Below are 26,357 nucleotides of genomic sequence, written 5' to 3' on the forward strand. Positions count from 1 at the left end.
TCGCAGCCCTTGGTTCTACGGAGTAATCGCATCTCCGCCGCCTGCACTCATGTTTAATTTCATGGAAATATATTGCCGCGTTTCGCCGTAAATGCGGAACATGAAAATATATAAAAGTAAAAGAGAAATGCAAAACCGTCGACTTGAATCTTAGACTTCACTTCGCTCGGTCAATCACATCTTACTTTAATTAGTGGTACAGCAGATGAGGAAATTGCAGTCTTGAAACAGCTGTTCCTGGGAGGATAGATTTATCCTTTTCATGTCATTCAGAAAGTTTTCCATCCAGTTTAATACATTCATCTCTCAGTTTTTTCTTCAAATTTTCTCTTCAACCCCTTCTTCTTATGCTTCATCATCATTACCTTCTCCTTCTTCTTCTTCTTCTTCTTCTTCTTCTTCTTCTTCTTCTTCTTCTTCTTCTTCTTCTTCTTCCTCTCCATCTTCTTCTTATTCCGCATTCAAATCATCATTCAACAATATAGCTCTCTACAGGTGTAGAAACTAAGTCAGCAGTAATTTTGAAATTTTCAAATGTGCCGCCAAGCGCCGTTACCATGGAAACCGGTGAACGACACGCGTCAGCCATGGAGCTCCTACCGGCCGGCAGGTAGGCACGTCGCCTGTCATAACTTGTCAAAACTGGACGGTCATCTCTGCCTTTGTTTTCAATCAGTCGCGACGCGAATTTCAAGTGGAACGGGGCTCTATGTCGTCGCGCTCGTCAATTTTGCAGTTTCAACGAATATTTCCGGTATCTAGTGGCTCGTTAATGGATCAGGAAGCTATGTGAGTATTGAATTTTTGATGTAGAGAGTAATTTCTAATCGTTACCCAACTTTATAACAAGAACTTCAAAAATCTAACCTATTTTACTTATATTGATATGGTTTACAACTACAGCTTCTGTAGTCCAGACAATAATATACACATAAAAAGGGGATGTGTTTGCAATATATTGTAGTTCTGAATTTTTTATAATTATATCATATGGATACATGAGAGAAGTCCAGAACCAATTCCTCCATGCCAAATTTTCTTGTGCTAGATACAGAGTGGTCCAAAAACCTCGTATTTTCGGTTCATTTTCCAGTTTTCAGCTATTTCCGCCAAATCCGTTAATCGGACGGAAAATTTTCCTCACGCCTTTTTTAGATTAAAAAATTCTGAATGAAATGAAATCATTCGGAACTCTGTATCTATAATGGGTACTGAATTATAATTTTTCAAAAATAAGTGAAATTCAGGGGCGGTTTCCGAGCACGGGATCTATATAGGTTTTGGACTTACAAATTCCAGGACTGAAATAAGCTCTTTGGTCTAAATCGACTTTCTGAGTCACGATTTTATCTTCTAAGCTCCGGGGTCTATTGAGTCTTCGACTTATTTGAGTCCAGGACTCCAATGTAGTAAACATGAGGAGAACTCACAATATTTTGCTGTTATATTGTTGGCATTATAGCAAAACGAAAACAGCTGATTGCAGCGGGATAATTCAAATGAGCATGCTCTCTAAACTATTTTGTAAAATATTCAAAGCAAAACCTAACCTTTTGAAAGATGAATGAATAAACATTTTATTTTACTATACGCTATTATTGATCATTGATCCTAACCAGTGATTTTGGAATAAAAATTACATTAGGCTATTGAGTTTGAAAACGTATTTGTTTTGAAAAAAAAACTGGAATAATAATATATTATTGTTATATGTTGAATATGACATTGATTAATAACATTCAGATTGGAATATAAATTCCAAGCCAATCCTGTATTATTTTTTTGAACACTTTTAGGTTATGTCACATTCGTAAAATAAGGTTAGATTTGCAAACTTGCAAACTATAAATTATGAATTTAGATGGACTAAACCAAATAATTTAGGTATCCTATGACATCTATTCGGCTTTTCATCTACTCCAAAACAATAACTGAATTGTGTTTGCTCAGTTAAGGCTAGAACTTAAATTTAAGCCCTACATCAGTCGAGGGTTCAAAATTACGCTGTTTTCAGTTCTGGACTCAACGATTTTTAATAAATCCTCGACTCGGAAAGAGGCGAGAATCTGATTCAAGCCCCTTCACTCAGAAAGCGAAATTATAAACTCCAGGGTCTAACGTGATCTTTAAACTCCAGAGTCTATTTAAGTCCTCGACTATGTTAACGCTCTGACTCGGAAAGCCAATTTTCTGACTCCAGAGTTTAAAGCCAGTTAAAGTCTAGAACTTAGCTAAGTCCCGAGCTCGGAAACCGGCCCTTAAAGAAAAAATCAATTTTGATAAATTTTAGTTTTTTAGTAAACAATATCAGAGACAAGAGATATAGATTATGGTGTTTAAGCACATTATAGATTAAGCAATATAGATTATGATTAAGCACAATACCTATGATTATCCTTCATCTATGACAATATCTTCCGATTGGTACCATTTAGATGTATGATTCAAAATCCCTCTGGGCGTATTCTTGTGCTCTACAATATGAGATCAGGTAGTGCCCTCTATCCCATATAGATTTCTAGGAACACCTGACAACAATGTTCCTTGTATTGTGAAAAACACCTAATTTTTAGCTTCAACAATCATCACCAATTAAATTGTCGTCACGTTGATATTTCGCACAATGATTTATAAGTTCATGAGATTATGTTCTATTAGAATTACCCGTTAGATGCACTTCATTTTAGTATTTCCTAGAGGAGAGGCGCGCATAAGGACACCTCAAGGATCAAAATTTCAAACCGATCTGGAAATGGTGCGAAGCTAGAAAAGGATAGCGCTATTTGCTTTGTTGACAGGATAGCAGCACCAATGTTAATTCAAATACTGCCATTATTAACCGAACGAAGTGAGGTCTAAGATTCAAGTCGACGGTTTGGCATTTCTCTTAATGTTTAAAATGTTTATATGTTGCACATTTACAGCGAAACGCGGTAATATATTTTCATGGAATTTGTCAAGTATGTTCCTCTTTTAGTTGCGCGTCGAAGTATATACAAGGGTTTTTAAAATTTTGCATTTTAAGGATAATATAAAAGGAAAAAGGAGCCGCCTCCATACGCCAATATTAGAGTAAAAATCAGACTATAGAATTATTCATCATAAATCAGCTGACAAGTGATTACACAGATGTGTGGAGAAGCCAGTCTATTGCTGTAATTCAAGGAATTTTGGAATATTGCTGGAATTTGGCAAGTATGTTCCTCTTTTAGTTGCGCGTCGAAGTATATACAAGGTTTTTAAAAATTTTGCATTTCAAGGATAATATAAAAGGAAAAAGGAGCCGCCTCCATACGCCAATATTGGAGTAAAAAATCAGACTATAGAATTATTCATCATAAATCAGCTGACAAGTGATTACACAGATGTGTGGAGAAGCCAGTCTATTGCTGTATTTTCATAAGGTCTATAGTTTCAATCAGGTACTTGTGGATGAGAATACTGCGTGAGGTCTACTGTTTACAGAACTAAACTAGTAATTTGGATCTCACTAAACGGATTTTTCCCTACGAAAACATGAAAGTTTTTGTTGTTGAACACACTGAATAAACTAATGTATAACATAGACCAAGCATAAACTTTCAAAATCACACACACTACAATTGAAAAACTAGAAAAATTCACATCTCTTAGGGGTTTTCTACCAAAAAGCATCATAAACTCCAAAGAATACAACGGAAACCTGCCTGTAAAAATTCCCTCCGCCGGAAAATACACAGCACATAAACGTATTCAGAGCAGTGGAACAAAGTTTAAAAAATTTAAGCGAATTTACGGTAATCGCAGGGTGTTAGAATACCCCTCAGGGGTCACTAAATCACAATGAGCTCCGGATTTAGATCCACAAGGCTGTGCTACACAAACGTAGATAATATAAGGCTGCGGTTACACATACGTAGAAAATGTATATAAGTGTGCGGCTACACTAACGTAGATTACGCGTATGTATTAATAAATCCTGCAGATCCTATCTTTTCATACGGGGTATGTGTATCCTAACCCAGCTAGTCCCAGCTTGAATGCAGGAGATTTTGTAAAAATGGTAGCCGAGATAAATACTCAAAATGTTCCCTGAATACTCTGTAGACTCTCCCTGGATACAATAAATTAATACACGAGATACTCCGTGATTGTAATAAATACTTGTGATACAGCTCCCTTGTTGCAATAAATTTATACACAGAATATATTATTAGATTTTGATCAATACATGGTTTATGAATGGATACAGTTTGTGATACATAATTTCCGTTTGATGTAATATGTAAAGGATGCATAGTTCTTACATGATACATTTCCAAAATAGAGCCTGATTGCAATGAATTATTAGATACACTAGCTAGAGGCAAACTAACCCATGTTATAACTCAGATTATTCATCATGATATTCTGTAGAGAATAAAAACACTTCACTCACATGGGCTACTTTTAAACAAATTAATAAAAGCAATATAAAAATCTTTCACCCTTTATTTTTTGAAAACTTTAAAATAGTTCAACAACTAGTTTCGACACTAACCAGGTCATTTCAAGATTTCAACTTGAAAATGGGTTAGTTCATTTCCATATTGAGAATGACCTAAGTTAGTGTCGAAACTAGTTGTTCAACTATTTCAAAGTTTTCAAAAAATAAAGAATACTACCAGTTTTTTATATTGTTTTATCAATCTGTAGAGAATATATCATTGTATCTGGAAAATCAAGCTATGAAACTGATACTCTATATTTCAAGCTATTGTCTCTATAAATTGAACCTTGAGCTGAATTCCTGCATATCAGTGTATCATTTTATTCAATTGCATGGCCGAGACTTGTAATCCGGTTGAAAGAAGCTCAAAAACCAAATCCAGAAGCTTGAAACTCGAAAATAAAATCACAGACCCCAGAGATTATTGTAACTTGAAACATGTTTAATAATATTGAAGCCCCCTTGTCAAATAGTCTCGGAATATATTTCACACAAGCGTAGCAAAGTATTTAATTAACATGGTCGAGAGGAGTAATTTGGTTGAAAGAAGATCAAAAACCAAACCAAGTAGCTTGAAACTCAAAAACGGAATCACAGTCCCGAAGATTATTGGAACATGTTCAATAATTGAAGAATCCTTGTAAAATAGACTAGTGATTTTTTTATTTATTCACATCAATAGAAAAATTACAACATATTGAGGCTTAGAGATTTATGCCAAAACAAGCCTCATTGAAAATCAATTGTTCACACAAACATAAACTAAATTAATAAGAAAGAAGAAAAAGTGGCAATAAGATAGTTTGGAACAAACTTTATAAATAGAAATAGATTTTACACAATTGGAGAGGCCTAGAAGCATCAGCTTAGTCGACAGGAGTACTGTAATTTGGTTGAAAGAAGCTCAAGAATCATAACCAGTAACCTAGCTTGAACTTGTAACTTAGCTTGAAACTAAAAAACAAAATCACAGACCCCAGGGATTATTGAAACTTGAAACATGTTTAATAATATTGAAGTCTCCTTGTAGAATAGACTCGGAATCTATTTAGCACAGAGGCCTAGAAGCATTAGCATGGTCGAGAGGACTAATTCGGTTAAAATTATGCCTCTCCTGACCAATTGAAAGCACGAGAGTGAATCCATTTGGCTGTCATCCAAAAAGCATTGCTGGATTCAAGTGACTTCCGGAGCCTACTACAGTTCTAAATTTGCAAGTTGATGCTGGTAACGGCCTCTCAGGATCTGCAACCCTGGCTCCAATTATGGAAATCGGCTTGATAGGGTTGTAAATTCGGTGACTTGGGATGTGAACATGGCGGGGGATTAAGGTCAAGTGTTTGGGATCAATGAGCTAAATAACTAGCAGAGGTAGCACTGGTAATAATCATAGACTTGGGAGTAGTGTTGAGATAATTTCTTCCTGAAATAACATATTTTAATTAAAAAAATCTAATTAATAAATTTGGACTATCGTCATAGTGAGGAACATGTTATAATGGAGTGGAGAAATATACAGCGTTGCCGATTCTCTCTCTACCTTTGCTACTGTCTTCTATAAAATATAGGTGATACTGGTATAGCTTACTCTTGTTCGAAATAATCAATTATATTTTTTTCGTCATGAAAATCCATTTCTCAATGATTGAATGATGAATTTTCATAACGGATATCAAATACTTTGTTGAATTACTTGATTTTTAAAAACTATCTGGCAACGTTGTAGAGCTGGAAGAGATAAGACCACCTACAATGTATTCTAGATTCCTTGTGCTAAACCATACAAATGAGATTCAACAACTGACTCGAATCTTAGCATTTGTTCAAAAAATGCTAGCTTCTATCTAATCAAGCTATTGAATCAATAGATCAATCAATCAGTCTTCTCTCAAAATTATTCCATGATGATTCTCCCTCGAAAATAGTTTCCCTTGCTATTCAAGCTTCTCGGTAACAATAACAAAATGGCTAACATGCTCTTTAATTTTTCAATTATTATTATTAAAAGAAAATCCAAATCAAATGCTGTAATTCACCCCGGAGACTTCTGCTACTGCAGATATTGACAACAGGGTAAACAGGTAGATGGAAATTCGATGAGCGCTACTATTCAAAAATTATTTGTCAGCCCGGGAATCGAACCTATTACCTCCTCATTGGCGGTCAGGAATGCTTCTAATTGATTGATACAATAAGTACATCATCAAAATTGATAGGGATAGAAATAAGGTAACCCTGTGCTATTTCTTTCCCAAATTCAGATAAGGTTACACATAGTCCCAAATAGGTAAAGTCTTGTAGTTATCACCTCTCACAAATAACTCTATTTAGCTATAGCCAATATAATAAAACTGATACTGAATGAAAAAGACTAAGAAATTGTCAAAAAACCACAGATCAATTGATACTTAGAAAGGCCGGCTTCGGCTATTACACCATTGTCAATCTCTGATAAACAGTTTATCTCAGTTTATCAGAGATTGACAATGGTGTAATAACCGAAACCGGTCTTTCTAAGTGTCAATAAATCTGTGGTTTTTGACAATTTCTACGTCTTTTTCATTCAATATGAATAATTACCACAATATCAACTTCTCAACTACACAAAAAGTGAAAACTAATACTCTCCCATATTAAGGACTAGCCGTCAGGCTCGCTTCGCTCGCCGTATCCGTCTAGCCAGGGACCTCCGCCCCCTGGAACCCCGACTGGTTCGTCCAAGAATGAGATCAGCAGGCTCGCTTCGCTCGCCTGCATTTTCCATTTGAGCATTTTTATCAAGCATATGTTAGGACGATCCAGTCAGGGGTCCAGACTAAACGCCTGGCTAAACGGATATGGCGAGCGAAGCGAGCCTAACGGCTAGTAATATAATATTCCCAGGAATAGCTCCGATTGAAGTAGCAGTGCCCAATCAATTTTTCCGCGATGAATGCATTTCAATCTTCAACTTGGTGCCAACCTAACCAAGTCAACTCAACTTACTGCCAACCTGACAAAATTATTAATTTAGTTACCAGTTAACAACTGTTTCGAAGAGGTACTCTCTCTAGATTATAGTTCTATATTAACATATGGTATGAACATTTTCCAATTATAATTAAGAGAATAAGAAGAAGAATATATATGCTAAAAGACGAACTTTAAACCCTTAAAAACCACCCTTAGAGTTGAAATATTGCCAAAAGATTTCTTAGTGCGCCTCTGAAGGGCCAACTGAACATACCTACTAAATTTGAACGTTTTTGGTCCGGTAGATTTTTAGTTTTGCGAGTGAGTGAGTGAGTGAGTCAGTCAGTGAGTGAGTGCCATTTCGCTTTTATATAATTATATAGATCGAAGTACAAGAACAAGATTGAACAAGATTTCACGCAAATACCCAAGATGTCTGTTATACCTAGCAAAACATCACGACTTAACACTCCCAAAAGCACCATTTCCATCGAAATCTGAAGATAATTGGCACATGCACTCACACTCATACACATTCACATATACACGAAAACCAACACACTCACACACACACACACACCACACACACACACACACACACACACACACACACACACCACACACACACACACACCACACACACACACACACACACACCACACACACACACACACACACACACACACACACACACACACACACACACACACACACACACCACAACACACACACACACACACACACAACACACACACATATTGTTCGGTTCCCAATTGCAACAAGCAATTTAGACGTTGTTACTACGTTGTTATGATTGGCAGACACCCTGTCATACTCTGCACTAATCCGCCCGCGACTGATTGCAACTGATCGAATTTGAAATTTTAATTGGCTTTCACAATCTGTGGCCCGCAATATGATGTATTCCCCACTTCAGATGCCTGTCAGCTGCCTTCATAATAGCATCGACGATTCTCATTCAAATGATGGTGGCAGTTTAACGTGAATTTCACCATGGGGCTTTCGATATTATTTATTTATTCTATTTATTTATTTATTATTTATTTATATTTGAGATATTGACAGTAATCCTCATGAATAGCATTAATGCTTTCTATTTAACTGATGCTGACAGTTTTACATGATGATACGAGTACATACATCTCAAGTCTCACCATAGGGATATAGGGCTGGTTTCCGAGCTCGGGATTCAGCTAAGTTCTAGACTTTAAACAGCTGGAGTCAGAAAATTGACTTTCCAAAACGGGGCGTAGTCACAGTTTTCATGATAATCTATATATTATCATTTCTATAATAATAATTATTGAAAACGTTTTTCCTTGACGAAATTGAACATTCCTAAATAATATTCAAAATAAGTGAAACTTTGCACTGTTTCCTCTTAATTCTATTCTGTGTTCAATTTTCTAGTTTTTCGCAATCCTATTATATTGAGCGAGCAATTTCTGTATAATATTATATATATTTATAATCTGGTTATCTGGTTATATGGGTATATATTAACATAAATTTTATGTTCGATGGATCTCGAAAACGTCTCTATCGATTCTCATGAAAGTAGGTTTATGATATGAAGATTCGATTGCACTAGGTCTCAACCCTTGGATAACTCGCTGAAGGACATTGAGAGGATGAATACGTCCTTTGAAAAACAGCTGGGAATTTTGTCGTCTGTCGATACCGTGATAGAAGAGAGTGAACGAGTGCATGTGTGTGGGGTCATCCAGCTGATCTCACGAGAAGAAAAATTCAGCAAGAAAAACATGTTTTCGTTTATTTCTCTTCTTTTTAGAAAACATGTTCACTTCAGAAAGTCCAAAATAGTAACTAGATGCTGTTAGTGTAGAATAGTACATATTATATTAACAAATATTCGATGATTGTTTGTTTTTTGAAGTGTGAATAAATTGCTATTTTGATGAGTGATAGTAGCTTAACCTGGATTTTGATTTGGACTGTAGTGTACATTTGAAAAGAGACAGTTTTGGGCATAAGCTTGTTGTGCCTCCTCATATAACTGTAATAGTTATTTGTATATCTAGAGTGAAAAGTACGACTTTTTCTCCCTGTGGGAAAAAGTTTGAAGCCCGAGGCAAAGCCGAGGGCAACAATTTTCCTGAGGGAGAAAAAGTATTTTTCACTCGTGATGTACACAACATTTTTCCTCCATCTACATTTTTTTTATAGGAACTGCAAATAAAATCATTTTAATAACTTACGTATTGGTGACAATGTTTCCTAACAACATAACCTAAAATCTAAAACGCTTTCTCATCTGAGCTTAGACCTTCTAACCTATTACAATGTGAGTTTTTGAAATAGAGATGCTTCCCATGTTATTTAAATGGAGTCACTTTTCCTCCCTAGGGAGTTTTTCTGTTTTTTACTACCGAGAGCGAAAAAGTGACACTTTAGTATTATGTTTCAGGGAGTAAAGTAAGTACTTTAGACAGTAGGTGGAGGAAAAAATAATTGTACGACTGAGAAAATGAATAAATAAATATAAACTATAAATTCAATCTTTCGTTACAAATTTTCTATGCTTCTACACTCCAGAGCAAAGCTCGGTCCCCCGATATTTTAATTTAAATGTGGACTGCGACTACGCCCCGTTTTGGAAAGCCAATTTTCTGACTCCAGCTGTTCAAGTCTAAAACTTAGCTAAATCCCGAGCTCGGAAACCAGCCCTTCATCTTTTTTCCATGACCTTAACTCATGTATCTTCACTCTATCTCCACTAATGATAATGTATCGTCACTCAGCCATCGATAATTCAATCTAATTCAAGGATGATTCATGAATTCATTCGCTGCAAGCGACAACTCATCGTGATGCGTGAACTTGATCGACAGAAGCCTATTTGGGAACTCACGCCATGTTTCTTGTTGGAGCCATATAGCCTACGTAGGAGACGGAACAACTCAATCAAGCCAACGTAATTGCAGCTATGTTAACTGAGATGGTCGATCATCAGCTTTACATGCGCTCTACTCTCTCACACACTCCTCTTCACTCTCTCTAACTCCCACACATCACACCAATTTCCCAGCCAATTTTCGGAAGGAACTCATGTTTGCAGCATGCTAGGCTAACACTGTTGCAGCTATTTATAGTATCTGAGAAAATTATAACTGGAGTATTCATGGTTCGACAAGATAATCGGAAGCCTATTTATACAGATTCAAAACTCAATCACATATTTATAAAGTAGGATTAACTTTAAGGGCCGTTTGCACAGTCAAAGCTTGAACTCGATCTAATCAGCTGGTGGTTTGAACTCAAACTGGAACACATTATAACAAACTAGACTTGATACGGATCTACCCAGTTTACAATGAAATTTAGTTCAAACTGTTACAGTGCAAACGGCCCTTAAAGGCATGATGTTCAGAATAATATTAGGATAATTTATCGGCAAGATAATCGGAACCTTCTATCACAGATCTAACCTGTTTAGTTGGTCTATCTCTTACTATTGAACGAGCAATTTCTGTTCATATGTTTAGATGTTTATCTGTATGTGACCGGATCTCGAAAATAGCTCTAAAGATTTTCACGAAATTTGGAACATAGTAGCTTTATGATATAAAAATTCCATTGCACTAGGTCTCAACCCTGGGAAAACTCGCTGAAGGACATATAAAGGATAATTATTATTCATCATTGGAAAAACAGATGATAATTTCGTCATCTGGAACTCAATCAGATATCCTATTATATTAAGCGAGCAATTTCTGTATATGGTTATATGGTTATCTGGTTATGCATGTACAACGGATCTCGAAAACGGCTCTAAAGATTTTCACGAAATTTGGAACATAGTAGCTTTATGATATAAAAATTTGATTGCACTAGGTCTCATCCCTGAGAAAATTCGCTGAAGGACATTAAAAGAATGATAATTATTCATCATTGGAAAAACAGATGATAATTCCGTCGTCTGTCGATAACAGAAGATGTGAGTGCCTAAATAGAAGATAGACAGGATTATGTTCAGCTGTTCAACTATTTACAATTTATCAGCTTATTCACGAGAAATATTAATCTAGAAATTTTAACCGATTTGATCAAAATAATCTGATTTGTTGACATGACATGGTATATTATTCTAACTAAATAAGAGTATATCATAATTTTCAAAGTTAATCATTATTTTACAGTTTTGAGTGATTATTGAGTGTTATCTTGTTATTCAATTTGGTTCGTGAGCAATCTGAATTAGAGCTTTTCTGTTTTCAAATGTTTGAACTGAAAATTTGACCTGAATCCAAGTGTATGGATCATAACCCACTTTTTGGAATATTTATTGTATATAAATCAAAATTCGGGGAAGAACTAGTTTTGGGCTGTACCTGTTTGTCCTTCCCCAATCATTTTAAAGAATTGTGTTCTGTTTATCAATAAATGAATAACGAGCGAAGCTTGGTGCCCCGATATTATTTATGGAGTAGGATTTACTTTAGAGTCATAATGTTTAGAATAATTAAGATAATTTATCGGCAAGATAATCAGAAGCTCCTATCACAGATCTAACCTGTTTAGTTAGTCTATGATTTTATAATGATTCAAAAGATCAGATGCCTATTATGTTAGATTTATTCGAGACTGTATTTTAGGATTTTGTACAGACTATCACAATTCCCAAGAAAATAAATATTATAAAGCTTCCCATCACACAAATGCTGGGAGTTTGAAGTGAATCTACGTTGACTTTATAGTTCAGTGGCATCATCAGAACTACGAGAAGGGAGTTTTAGATATAAAATATGTTTTTAATCTCAATATATTGCTTAATTTTGTTAGATTTTTTAATTGTTGGATTATTATGAATAGATTATCAGTAGCGTAGTATGGAGCAAGATAGCAATATTTTCATTAAAATATGCGTGCAATCTAATCATTTAGCTTCCTTACGTAAATATTTTTGAAATTGATGGATTAATAAAGAACATCTATTTAAGGAAACATCTTGAGCTTCTCTGAATATTCAATTATTGGAACTGACCTGATTGGTAACTCATTAGTATATGTTGTTACTGGTTCTTGCACTTACATAAAACAACTCGAATCCAGTTAAATCTAATAATGGGAGTGTGATAAACCTGTGCTCAAAACAATCAAATTCTGTTAGAACCGGCTGTTATAATCTACTAGCTTACCCGGCAAACTTTGTTACGCCAAAAATTCAATGTATCTCATGTCACACTCTTGACTTTATTTGGTGAATCATAAAATTTATCTGACAATCAATATTTTCATTCACATCTCAATACGGACTTCCTCATAAGTGCTCAAAACGACCGTTTTAATACTAGTAAACAATTTTATCACAGAGTGACGTGCTTATTACAGCTGGTTTAGATGCTCAGTCACAACATGATCTTGAATCATGACCAACTTCTCGTTCTACGTTAGCAATACCTACTATTACTTCAGGCCCCACAACTGATCTCTTATAAACTATTACGTCATCACATGTAGATCCATGATCTACTGGCGGTAAGCAAGCGGAATAAGAGCGCTGATGCTTGTTATTACATCTGATACGGTAATCAACAAAATTAGAATTACAAATTCAATTTTCACGGTCTTCCATTTCAATGAATATGGTTTGTTTATAATTCTTCTAATATTCGTTTGTGAAAAGTAACAATGAATTTGGGGTTTTAAATCAAGGGATACTGTTGTGTATCTGATTGTTGCGGGAATTATAGGTGTAAGTGCACGTCCAGTGCCAACATACCTATTATCAAATTTTTGGTTGGGATCGAATTAGTATGTTATTTTGAGCACAAAATCACAAAAATTAAACACAATTTTACATGCATTTAACCTATAAGTAGCAGCCATTTTAATTATATTGAAATCATCAAATTATGATATTCCTAATCTGAGTTTTCCTAACCCAAAGCTTTTCCTAACATAAAGCTTTTCCTAACCTAAAGCTTTTACTAACCTACAGCTTTTCCTAACCTTAGCTACTTTTAGGTTAAATGCATGTGAAGTTCTGCTACTTGAACTTAGATTATTTTAAAAACAATAGTGAGCGCCGTTTAATTTTTGTGTCCCAATTTTTTTTAATTTTGTAAAATCGATCCCAACCAAAATTTGATGACAGGTATGTTGGCACTGGACGTGCACTTAAGCCGAATTATAACAAGACTCCAAAACTTTGAAATTTAAATAGAGTCACCTCTTACTTTGTACTCTACAAAAAAAATAAATGAATTAATACAGTCAATTTCATTAATTCATCAGTAATCTAAATGAGAATACAGAAACAAAAGAGAGAAGAATAATGAATAAAACAAAACCTCTTAAAAATCTTAGAATATCAATTGAGTCATCTGCATTGATCAAGCACTACTTAATAATACATAAAGTCTTGCGGTTCTCATGTTTATGATAAAATATACTTTTATGAGTTATAACTCCAATAATAATCCTAAAAAGACTTTCCACTTTAACATTAAAATGTACATTTCACAATGCATAACAAGATATCAATAACAATAACAAATATTTCTGAAATTGATGGATTAATAAAGAACATCTATTTAAGAAAACATCTTGAGCTTCTCTGAATATTCAATTATTGGAACTGACCTGATTGATAACTCATTAGTATTTGTTGTTACTGGTTCTGGCACTTACATAAAACAACTCGAATCCAGTTAAATCTAATAATGGGAGTGTGATAAACCTGTGCTCAAAACAATCAAATTCTAATGGAACCTGCTGTTATAATCTACTAGCTTACCCGGCAAACTTTGTTACGACAAAAATTCAATGTATCTCATGTCACACTTGACTTTATTTGGTGAATCATAAAATTTATCTGACAATCTATATTTTCATTCACATCTCAATACGGACTTCCTCATAAGTGCTCAAAACGACCGTTTTAATACCAGTAAACAATTTTATCACAGAGTGACGTGCTTATTACAGCTGGTTTAGATGCTCAGTCACAACATAATCTTGAATCATGACCAACTTCTCGTTCTACGTTAGCAATACCTACTATTACTTCAGGCCCCACAATTGATCTCTAATAAACTATTACGTCATCACATGTAGATCCATGATCTACTGGCGGTAAGCAAGCGGAATAAGAGCGCTGATGCTTGTTATTACATCTGATACGGTAATCAACAGAATTAGAATTACAAATTCAATTTTCACGGTCTTCCATTTCAATAAATATGGTTTGTTTATAATTCTTCTAATATTCGTTTTTGAAAAGTAATAATGAATTTGGGGTTTTAAATCAAGGGATACTGTTGTGTATCTGATTGTTGCGGGAATTATAGGTGTAAGTGCACGTCCAGTGCCAACATACCTATTATCAAATTTTTGGTTGGGATCGAATTAGTATGTTATTTTGAGCACAAAATCACAAAAATTAAACACAATTTTACATGCATTAACCTATAAGTAGCAGCCATTTTAATTATATTGAAATCATCAAATTATGATATTCCTAATCTGAGTTTTCCTAACCCAAAGCTTTTCCTAACATAAAGCTTTTCCTAACCTAAAGCTTTTACTAACCTACAGCTTTTCCTAACCTTAGCTACTTTTAGGTTAAATGCATGTGAAGTTCTGCTACTTTGAACTTAGATTATTTTAAAAACAATAGTGAGCGCCGTTTAATTTTTGTGTCCCAATTTTTTTTAATTTTGTAAAATCGATCCCAACCAAAATTTGATGACAGGTATGTTGGCACTGGACGTGCACTTAAGCCGAATTATAACAAGACTCCAAAAGTTTCGATCCGTACGGTATTTTTCTCTCGAAAGAGGAAACTTTGAAACAGAATAATAATAATAATAATAATAATAATAATAATAATAATAATAATAATAAATAAAAGAAACGAAAATGGATACGAGCGATAAGGAGAAAGAACAGACTTCAATTCTACAAAACAACGGTTTACATGAAGTGTAGAAGAACAGTGTAAATAAAGTGTGAGTGCAAAATTTAATTAAGGTGTGAAAGAACAGTGTAAATAAAATGTGAAATAACAGTGTAATTAGAGTGTGGAAGAACAGTGTAAATAAAGTGTGTAAGAGAAATGTTGAACTGATAAATTAAAAAGTGTTGGAACTGTCCATAACATCATAATATTAAAGGTTTTACCTAACTGAAAAACAGTCTCCTGATGGGACTGATACCACAGATTTATTGTGATCAAGTTTGTAGGAGCCTCTTTTCTAAAAAAGAGTTACATCAAATTTGGTTATCTTTGATTTTCCTCTCCTCCGATTCTGATACAGGCTTTTATTAAGTATTTTTGGTTGAAATGAATTTATCAATAGCTCTATCACTGAATCGAGTAGGCCTATGTCTATCAAGCTGAAAGTATGGATAAATTATTGCATTTGTGGAATAAAGTGTTCTTATTTCAATAAAACTTCTATTTGATAAAATACAAGTGTCTTCAATCTGAAATTTAGATAGTATTCCATCCAATAAAAAATTTATACAGTAACAAAAGTTACATTGATAAGCTAGTAGAAACTACTATGATCTAAGAAGAATCAATCTACATGTTAGGACGTCATTAATTAGTTGTGGGGCCTGAAGTAATAGTAGGTATTGACGTTAGCCGCTCTGCCAACTATTTCGAAAACATAGCTCTATAAAATGAATTTATGTATAATTATTATCAGCCACCCTATTAAAATTTATGGTCAGAAACCATCCCCAATATTCAAACAACATATTCCCAAAGTTTCATGCCGTTCTGTCAAGTAGTTTTTGAGTCTATAGGGAACAAACAAACAAACTAACACACAGACATTCATTTTTATACATATCGATTACATTTCATTCATTCAATCAGTATTTTACTTTCCTTGCCCTATTACCATAGGTGAGGAAAGTATTGATTTCCGAAAAAAATTAAGGTACCCCAATTCCCATATTTCTATACGTTTCAAGGTCCCCTGAGTCCAAAAAAGTGGTTTTTTTTTGTGTGTGTGGTGTGTGTGTGTGTGTGTGTGTGTGTGTGTGTGTGTGTTTGTGTGTGTACACGCTATCTCATCTCTTAATCAACGGAATGACTTGAAATTTGGAACCTAAGGTCCCTTCCCTATAAGGATCCTACACGAACAATTTCGATCAAATGCAATTCAAGATGGCGGCTGAAATGGCAAAAATGTTGTCAAAAAAAGGGTTTTTCGGGATTTTCTCAAAAACGACTCCAACGATTTTGATCAAATTTATACCTAAAAAAGTCACTAATAAGCTCTATCAACTGCCACTAGTCCCATATCTGTAAAAATTTCAGGAGCTCCACCCCATCTATGCAAAGTTTGATTTTAGATTCCCAATTATAAGGCTTCAATACAATTTAAACAAAAAATTCCAAGTGGAAAAGATTGAGAATGAAAATCTCTACAATTAATGTCCAGTAACATTTTCACCTAGAATTGGAAATAAGCTCGAAGTTCGAGAAAATAAGATTATTCAATTTGCAAACTGATGGCAAGTGTTGATTCTATTAAATCATTGAGTATGAACAGATAGCAGACTTCATGTGTCTGCACCGTTATTGTCCTGTCACCAGCTGGCTTAGATCTTCGAATAGTAGACTAATTTAGATGCGCGGGAACACTATTGTCAGTTGATCAATTTTTCATAACGGCAAGAAAAGTTGTGTGAGTGCGCCACACCAGATTTTTTCTGATGGTATATCAACATTCTAATGGAATTTTAATTAATGAATGTAAATTTATTGGATTGATAATATCTTGATTCCAGATCTTTCTGGGAGACAAAATTCATGGAGTAGGGAAGTTTCATATTCAATCGGGCTAATAGTACAGTACTAATGACTCACTTGATTAATCAGTCACTTGTTAAATGGAGAAATAATTGCTAGAACCAACACGCAATTCAACAAAAGAGTGAAACCACTAAAAATAAATTGAAATGTGGTGATTGAGCAGAGCAACCGTCATTTCTCGAAAATGTTTCGCCGTCTCTTTCCCTGGGGAAATGTAGATTGCAATAAAGCTATGAGAGAGGGCGAAGGGGATCGGTAGATGATGCTAGAAAGAGAGGGAATGAGTTGGAATGAGATGGAATGTTGATTTTTGAAATTGAATGGAGAGAAAGAGAATGAGAAAGAATTTGAGGTGACCTGAAAAGTTATGAAATAGAAAGGAAGGCTGAAGAAGAGGAAAGAAGCGGAAGACTGTGGAATTGAGAGAGAGAGATTGATTGATTATTTTCCTTTACTACGGCGGAGTTAGGACTCCTGGTCCTCTCTGCCACACAACCCTAAAAAAGAAGAATAAGAAGAAGAAGTAGAAGAAGAAGAAGAGGAAGAAGAAGAGAGAGAGAGAGAGAGTGTGTGTGTGAGAGAGAGAGTGTCAGAGAGTGAGAGAGAGGGAGTGAGACAAAGTGTGTGAGAGAGCGAGATCGACGGATGACGCCATAGGCCAATACGTCAATGTAGGCAATTAAAATAGAGATATTATGTGATACAAGGTAAATAAATGAGATTACATCTATGTTCTCTGATAAAGGCATAATAATGCGAGAGGATAATTTCAAACATTGTGGACTTGGACCGCTAAATGGCGTCTACATTATGAGTTGACCAATCAGAATCGAGAATGCATCGTTGTCGCTTGTGATTGGTTGGTCGAAGCTGTTTGACACATTGGTCGGTAGCCGGCAGCACTTACAATGTAATGATTTACACAAAACAAGAGAATCTTTCGCTCGAAGAAGAAGACGAAGAAGAAGAAGAAAAAGATGAGGAAGATGAAGAAGAAGAAGAGTAAAAAGAAGGAGGAGAAGAGGTATTTCTCTTTTTGGAGAATAAATTTATTTATTTGTGGAATACGAGGAGAAATTTCAGGGATAAAATATAGCGAGATATGAAAATGAGTGACAAGAGTAGCACTGCAAAAAAAAAACAGACAAAAACTTTAACCAAAGAAGAAATACCTGAGAATAACAAGGAATGCAAATGACAAATGAACAATAAGATAAGATGATGCTATAATGAGGTAGAGGAAGAAAGGAATATTTTTATTCCATATTCTATTGATTGATACAATAAGTACATTATCAAAATTATAGTGAGAGAAAAAAATAAGGTAACCTTGTGCTATTCAAATCCCAAATTTAGATAAGGTTACACATAGTCCGGAATAGGTTAAGTCTTGTGATTGTTCACTTCGCAAAATTTTCATTCCCCAATAAATTCTTTTCAGAAAGTGAATTTTCTAATTAAGATGCTAGATAATATATATTCTAGATGATATGCTTTATTTACATAGCTCACAAGAAACTTAGAGGCTACTTTGGGGAAAGGGTGGAAGAGGTTTCGAGAGATTCATCTCAATACATGAGTATGATTAGATAAAAATTTTAAAAGAGAATATCCCAAAATGAGACCACATGAAGAGATGTCAAAATAGAATCACAATTACGAATGTTGTCAACACGGAAATTTGCTATCCATCAATAGCAGACCCCCGGTGAGTTCCCCAGTTCCCTCTTGCAGGGGGGCTTTATCACTCACCTCTTTTCAACACCCCTACCTTGTTCAACCCTTTAGAACCCCCACTTTTGAACCTCTTTCCAATAACTCTTCTCATCAAGTGCACCCCTGTTTGAAAACTCTCTACCTTCTCTCCCACATTTTTCCACCCCGTTTAATTGCCCCCTCACTTATGTTCCACCATTTCAATACCCCTTGTCATCTAGAGGTGCGTACAGCCTTCAGCGCCACAGTCACGCACATTTCACTTTTCATCAGCTGATACTTTGCTTATTAAATAACTACATCTTACTGTTCCCATTCGAGTGCACATAATAATAACTAGTAGTTCTGTGAACAGTAGACCTCGCGCTCAGTGAGTTACCTGTAAGTAAGTTGACCAGTTGTTATGTTTTCTCAAAAATTATTAAATGATTTATCAATTTAAAATGTCTAGAAGAAATCCTGAATAAACATATAGCTTTCTGTCCTTTCGTACCGTGACGTGTCGTCCCGGAATGTGAGTGTGAGCGCTGTTATCAGGTCTGGCTGCAACTGTCTACAACGTTGATGGAAAGATACATTTTCAAGATGTTCGATGTTTTTGAACGAGTAGTATCATAGTCAACTATCTACCAACTTGATGGGAAAATACATTTTCAAGATGTTCGATGTTTTTGAACGGGTAGTATCATAATCACCAGACAGCTGATTTATGATGAATAATTCTATAGTCTGATTTTTTTCTAATATTGGCGCATGAAGGAGGCTCCTTTTTCCTTTTATATTATCCTTGAAATGCAAATTTCCAAAAACCTTGTACTTACGTCGACGCGCAATTCAAAAAGGATCAAACCCATCAAATTTCATGAAAATCCATTACTGCGTTTCGCCGTAAATGCGCAACATATAAACATTAAGAGAAATGCCAAACCGTCGACTTGAATCTCAGACCCCACTTCGCTCGGTCAAATAAGCATAGCTCCAGCTGATGAAAACGTGTAATGCTTGTGTTCGTGTCACTGAAGTCTGTACGCACCTTAGTACAAAAAGCTTTATATTTTTACCTACAGTTTTTCTACCCTCGTTCCTATTTCTACCCTCGTTCCTATTTCTACCCACCTGTTCTCAACAACTATTAGACTGAAACACAATAATTCTCATAATATCCTAACCAAATCTCTTGATTGAGAAATACCTGAATATTCATCAACTCTGATAAAAAAAAAAGATTTTTGCAACCCTGCATCAAATAATTGAAAGGGAACTGGTGATTGATTCGAGCCTGGAAGTATCTTTTGACTTTTGGTCGCAAGGAAGAAAGCTGGAAAGTGCATGAGAGCGGAGCGAGTCTGCTAATCCTATTTCTAGATGATTCAGCCTGGAGTCCAGGGGGTGGAGCCCCCCGGCTAGACGGATAAGGCGAGCGAAGCGAGATCTCACAAACCAATTTATAGTAAACTAAAGAATACTCTCAATAGAGAATTCAGTTTAAATAAAGAACCTTAATTAGTCAAATGAACAATCAGTATGCCTCCACATCATCTTCATTTTCCTTGATGACATCCCCTCATTTAGAAATCAACGCACTGCCACCTTGATTACAAATGTATATACATGATGATGACGTCATCATCACTAATCATGACATGGCAGCGTGAGGGGTGGGGGGAAAGACATCCATTTCCTGACGCCTCATGAATTCAGGAAATTTCCACAGCTCTGCAACTGAATATCTCGTCACTTCAAACTGTCAGAAATGAATGAATATGAAGGGTTGGTCATTATTCATAAGGTTTACTGCCAGTTTAAAGGGAATTTCTCGTAGTGAGATTCTTTCTATTTTGTCAGCGTTGGTTAGATTCGTGGGGTGGACATTATTCATAAGGAATACTGCCAGATTTAAGAGAATATTTCAAAGTTGAATTCAGTTAAACCGGTCACTGTTGGATGAATGAGAAGTCTAGTTATTATCCCATAAGGAATTCTGCCAGTTTGAAGAAAATATCTCAGAGTTGGATTAACTTACATCTGTCACTGTTGGTTGAATAGGAGAAGTATACATTATTCATATAAGGAATACTGCCAGTTTGAAGAAAATATCTTGTAATAAGATTGATTTGAATGTGTCAGCGTTGATTGGATAGGAAGTGTAGTCATTATTCCATAACGGATGCTGACAGTTGAAAGTGGATATCTCGTTAGTTCTGTTGCTTCCTCTCCTGCCGCTACGCACGACTTGTTCACAAATTTGCTTTCATTTCTCATTTCCACACTTCTCATAGATCTTCTCCTTATCTGTCATCTTCGTATATTCTCATCAACGTTTCCTTCCATCTCCTTCTACTTCCATATCTTCCTCCTTCCTCTATCTTATTATATATTTCTCTCTCTCTCTCACTCTCTCTCTCTCTCTCTCTCTCTCTATATCTCTCTCTCACTCTCTCTCACACACTCTCTCGTAGTGTGAGAGGTACCAGGCAGGGCTCCCAACTACTATTGGTTATTACAAATCATAGAACATCTATGTATAATAAATCATTCCATGTATCAGCTTGTCGGATCTGGAATCTGTTGCCTCCAACTGTGAAGATTATTGGCGATCGAGCTCTGTTTGGCGCGGCAGTATTGAATTGGCTGGGATCTGGTGGCGCAGATTAGGCTTGGGTCGGGTTCAGCTTTATTTTATTGTCTATTTACATTGTATCAATCTACATGAATTTAACTCATTTCCACCTTTCATGCAACTACAGATACAAAAATATTCATCTTAATATATTGTTTTGATAATTATTATACTTTGTAAAATCTTTATTTTTAGGTTGTTTTGTGTGCATGTGTGAGTGAATGGCAACTTGATTAGATCTTCATTCTGATAGGTTTTCCTATAGATTTATCTAGTGGAATCTGAAATATTGTTTCCAATTGTATAAATAAAAATAAAGTTTAAAATTTTCTTTTATTATATGTTATTGTATTTTGATTAATAGTTTTATTTACTTATATATTAAACTTATGTAATCTTATTACATAATATGTAATCTATTTTTTTCTTTTCTTATGTAAATTGTCTTCTTTTGTAAAGGGTTGTGTGGCAGAGAGGACCAGGATTCCTAATTCCGCCCTAATAAAGGCATATAATCAATCAATCAATCAATCTCTCACTCTCACTCTATCTCTCTCTCTCTCTGTAAATTGTATGTACTGTATATCTTATTAACTCATGTTATTTTAATTATCCACTGCATACTGCTGCATATTATTGGAAGTTGATTACCCTGATCTACTTTCAGCCTACTTCATTTCATTAATCAATGATTTGATCATATTTACCTGTATAATTATTTTACTTTATCAATTTCCAGTTTTTTTCTCTCAAATCTTCATATTGATTTAAACTTTTACAATATTTTCATTTACATATTAATCCTTAGTTGAATTAATAAAATTATTGTTTTGGTAGAGAGTTAGTGGGGAGGATATGTTTGTAATTCTTTCCGAAGAATGGACATTGATATGTCAAAGCTCCGCCAATTCATGTAGATGCATAACAATTATTATCTATTTTATCTACAGTTATTACAAATTGCTTTTTTCATATCATTACAGTTCAATAATATATAGTCTATATTATGTAAATTCATGTATTATTTTGCTGTATTGTAAGCTATTGTTTATAAGTGTATAAGCCAGTATATTGTAATCTACATAAATAAAGTACTCAATCAATCTCTTCCTCTCTCTTTTTGTAGAGAGTTAGTGGGAAGGATACTTTGAATATTCTTTCCGAAGAATGGACATTGATATGTCCAAAGCTCCGCCAATTTATGTAGATGCATAACAATATTATCTTTAGTTATTACAAATTTCTTTTTTCATACCATATACAGTACAATTATTATTCTCTTAGTTTATATTATGTAAATTCATCTATAATTTTGCTGTATTGTAAGCTATTGTATATGAGTGTATAAGCCAGTATATATTGTAATCTACATAAAGTACTCAATCAATCAATCAATCAATCTTTTCATCATTATTATCAATGCTTCTCAACTCCTTCTTTATCCTCCTGTTATAGCCTGCCAATCAATGATTGAACTGGAAAAGATTGATGCAAATTTACTGTAGTAAATCAAACTTTCAGCCCAAATTCTTTTGACTACCAGCTGGTAAATCGTGCCCCGCAAGAGTCCAATTAAAAACTTGACAAACTGGAAACTTGACCTACTGAAATCTTGAAGAAATTAAAATGAGGTTATGACCATCCTCAGTAAATTAAGAATCTATATGCTAAATTTCAAGTTAATCAGTCCAGTAGTTGAGACGTGATGATGCTTCATTCGTGCATTTCCTACCCCGTAAGTGTATAAGCCAGTTCTTTCCTTTATTATAGACTAGCCGTCAGGCTCGCTTCGCTCGCCATATCCGTCTAGCCAGGGGGCTCCGCCCCCTGGACCACTGACTGGATCGTCCAAGAATGAGATCAGCAGGCTCGCTTCGCTCGCCTGCATTTTTCATTTGGGCATTTTTATCATATGTTAGGACAATCCAGTCGGGGGTCCAGACTAAACGGCTGGCTAAACGGATATGGCGAGCGAAGAGAGCCTTACTGCTAGTAATATAATATTCCCAGGATTGAAGTAGCCAAATCAATTTTTCCGCGATAAATGCATTTAAATCTTTAACTTGGTGCCAACCTAACAAAGTCAACTCAACTTGATGCCAACCAGACAAAATTATTAATTTAGTTGCCAGTTTACAACTGTTTCGAAGAGGTACTCTATCTAGATATAGTTCTATAGTAGCATATGATATGGAAATTTCAAGTATAATTAAGAGATTGGGAGAAGAAGAATATACATGCTAAAAGACGAACTTTAAACCCTTAAAAACAACCCTTAGAGTTAAAATATTGCCAAAAGATTTCTTAGTGCGCCTCTAAAGGGTCAACTGAACATACTACCAAATTTGAACGTTTTTGGTCCGGTAGATTTTTAGTTATGCGAGTGAGTGAGTCATGAGTGAGTGAGTGCCATTCCGCTTTTATATATATAGATTAGATCATGTTAATTTACTATAGTATAGAGTGTGATATTCTTGTTTTTTATTCTGTTTTTAACCGTCAAAATTCAAAATTCTTATTTTTCGTTGTTTTTTTAGTGAAAATGGACTAAATTTTAGAAAAGTGAAACCATAACCCTATTTCGGAATTTTAAAATGTGATCTAAATTTGGGAGAGAAATAGTACAAGGAGTATCCTTAGTTTTTCTCTTCCAATCAGTGCTACTTTGTACAAATTATAAATAAATAAATAAAGCAAACTTTCAACCGGCAGAATAAGTTGAATGAAAAGTGTGGATGTTATCTATTAGGGGTGATGACAGTTAGAAGCGAATCTTTCAAATGTTTGTATTGCAATCTATCAGGTTTCCTTTCAATTATCAATGATACTTCAACGGCCAGTTGCACAAAACTCTAATCGAATTTAACCGCCGTAGAATGATGTCAGATCACTGAAGGGACCAATTTGATGTGAACTGATCAATGGATCTGACAGAAATGCGATGACGTCATTTAACGGTGTTTAAATTATTATACGCTATTTTGGTTCGCCTTAACCTGAGTTTTTCAAAATGCAATACATGGAAATTTGAGATTTTTCAAAGCTTTTTGAAGAAAATGAAGCCAACTTCTTGGTTATAAGTAATCAATGGCAGCTTGTCAATAATTGAGTAACAAATCAGTCGAGTACAACCAAATTATCGGAAGAAATGTAATTTGAATGGTACTGAATCTGTAGCCACTGTTTTGGTAGCCATTTTTTCTCTAGAATTTGATGAATTCCATCAGAATTGCTATTGTTTCTCAACTAACAAAAAATTCCATCTGAACAAACTGTATTGAACTAGCATTCAAATCAATCAAATCCAATTTCCAAACAATTTTTCAACCCGGACCTCTCCCACTGGGAATTCGCAGTGTTTCAACTAATAAACTGACAGCATTGTTCAGATGGGAATCACAGAGATGTTGTCTAGGGCACGTGAGGTCCACGTTATAATGGCAGTGTTTGATTAGCAATGGTGTTGTTATCTTTGTCTTTCATTCAACAAAGCGTAGAGCGCTATCTATTTCTCGCTTTGCTCTGTGGCCAGATCGTCTTTTAACAATGTAGATCAACAATTAAATAACCAAAATATTTCATCCTAATTATGTGAATCCATCATGAAGTTATAAAAAAATATAGTTTTTCGCTTGATGAAATATAATTGAGTATTTTAAACAAGAATTAACAGTTAATATTACATCAATAAACCTGTATAAGCTACCGTCTATAGGCGTCATTCACGAGACAGAGAATCGGCAACGTTGTTCTGCTATCTTTCTCCACTGCCATTATAACGTGGACCTCACAATAGGTCACGTTATGATGGCAGTGGAGAAAGATAGGAGAAGAGCGTTGCCAATCCTCTGCCTTGTCACTGCCTTTTATGGATGATAACAGATACGGTATATCTGTTTCAATATCAACTGTTCATCCTTGTTAAAGATGATTGCAATTATATTCAATTCATCAATAGAATAATTTTCGTAAGAGTTAATAATGAATTCCCCGTGATTAAGTGAATATTCTGTTGAAAAACGATCTGGCAACGTTGCAGAGGTAGAAAAAAGGAGATCAAAAGAGAAGGATAGCGCTATCTGGTCTGTCAGTGATGGACAAGGATAGCAGCACCAATGGTAATCAAATACTGCCATAATAAAGTGGACCTCTCTATATGGAAATGATACAAAGATGATACAAGGATGATAGACAAAGATAGCAATACCAATATTAATCAAATATGATACAAAGATGGTACACAGATGATACTGAGATGATACAAAAATGATGGACAAGGATAGCAATACCAATGTTAATCAAATACTGTCATCATAACGTGGACCTCACTATAGGAAGATGATACAAAGATGATAGACAAGGATAGCAACACCAATGTTAATCAAATACTGTCAATATAAAGTAGATATCACTATGGGAAAATGATAAAAAGATGACACAAAAATGATACATAAATGATAGAATAATGACACAAAGATAATAGACAAGGATAGCAACACCAATGTTAATCAAATACTGCCATTATAACGTGGATACAATAATGACACAAAGATAATAGACAAGGATAGCAACATCAATGTTGATCAAAAATACTGTCATTATAAAATGATACAAAGGTGATAAGAAAATGATACAAAGATCAGAAGTAAATGATACAAAGCTCAGAAGATGATATATACAGGGATGATAGACAAGGATAACAACACCAATGTTGATCAAATACTGCCATTACAACGTGGACCTCACTACATGACCAATCATTGGCAGTGTTTTGATTCATTTTT

At 34.9% G+C, this 26,357-nt stretch overlaps 1 protein-coding gene across 4 annotated transcripts in view; it reads left to right on the forward strand.

The window, feature by feature from the left end:
- Window positions 1-26,357, forward strand: part of LOC111054880 (RYamide receptor) — a 247,579-nt gene that overhangs the window by 11,274 nt on the left and 209,948 nt on the right. The window contains exon 1 of one of the 4 annotated variants that reach the window (XM_039438315.1): window positions 685-789. The exons of the other annotated variants lie outside the window; for them this stretch is intronic. The gene's annotated coding sequence lies outside the window, so the exon portion shown is untranslated. Of the gene's footprint in view, window positions 1-684; window positions 790-26,357 lie in introns of those variants that run through there. 4 annotated transcript variants of the gene reach the window in all.

The sequence above is a fragment of the Nilaparvata lugens genome, chromosome 11 (assembly GCF_014356525.2).
Source record: "Nilaparvata lugens isolate BPH chromosome 11, ASM1435652v1, whole genome shotgun sequence".
Taxonomy (NCBI): Eukaryota; Metazoa; Arthropoda; class Insecta; order Hemiptera; family Delphacidae; genus Nilaparvata; species Nilaparvata lugens.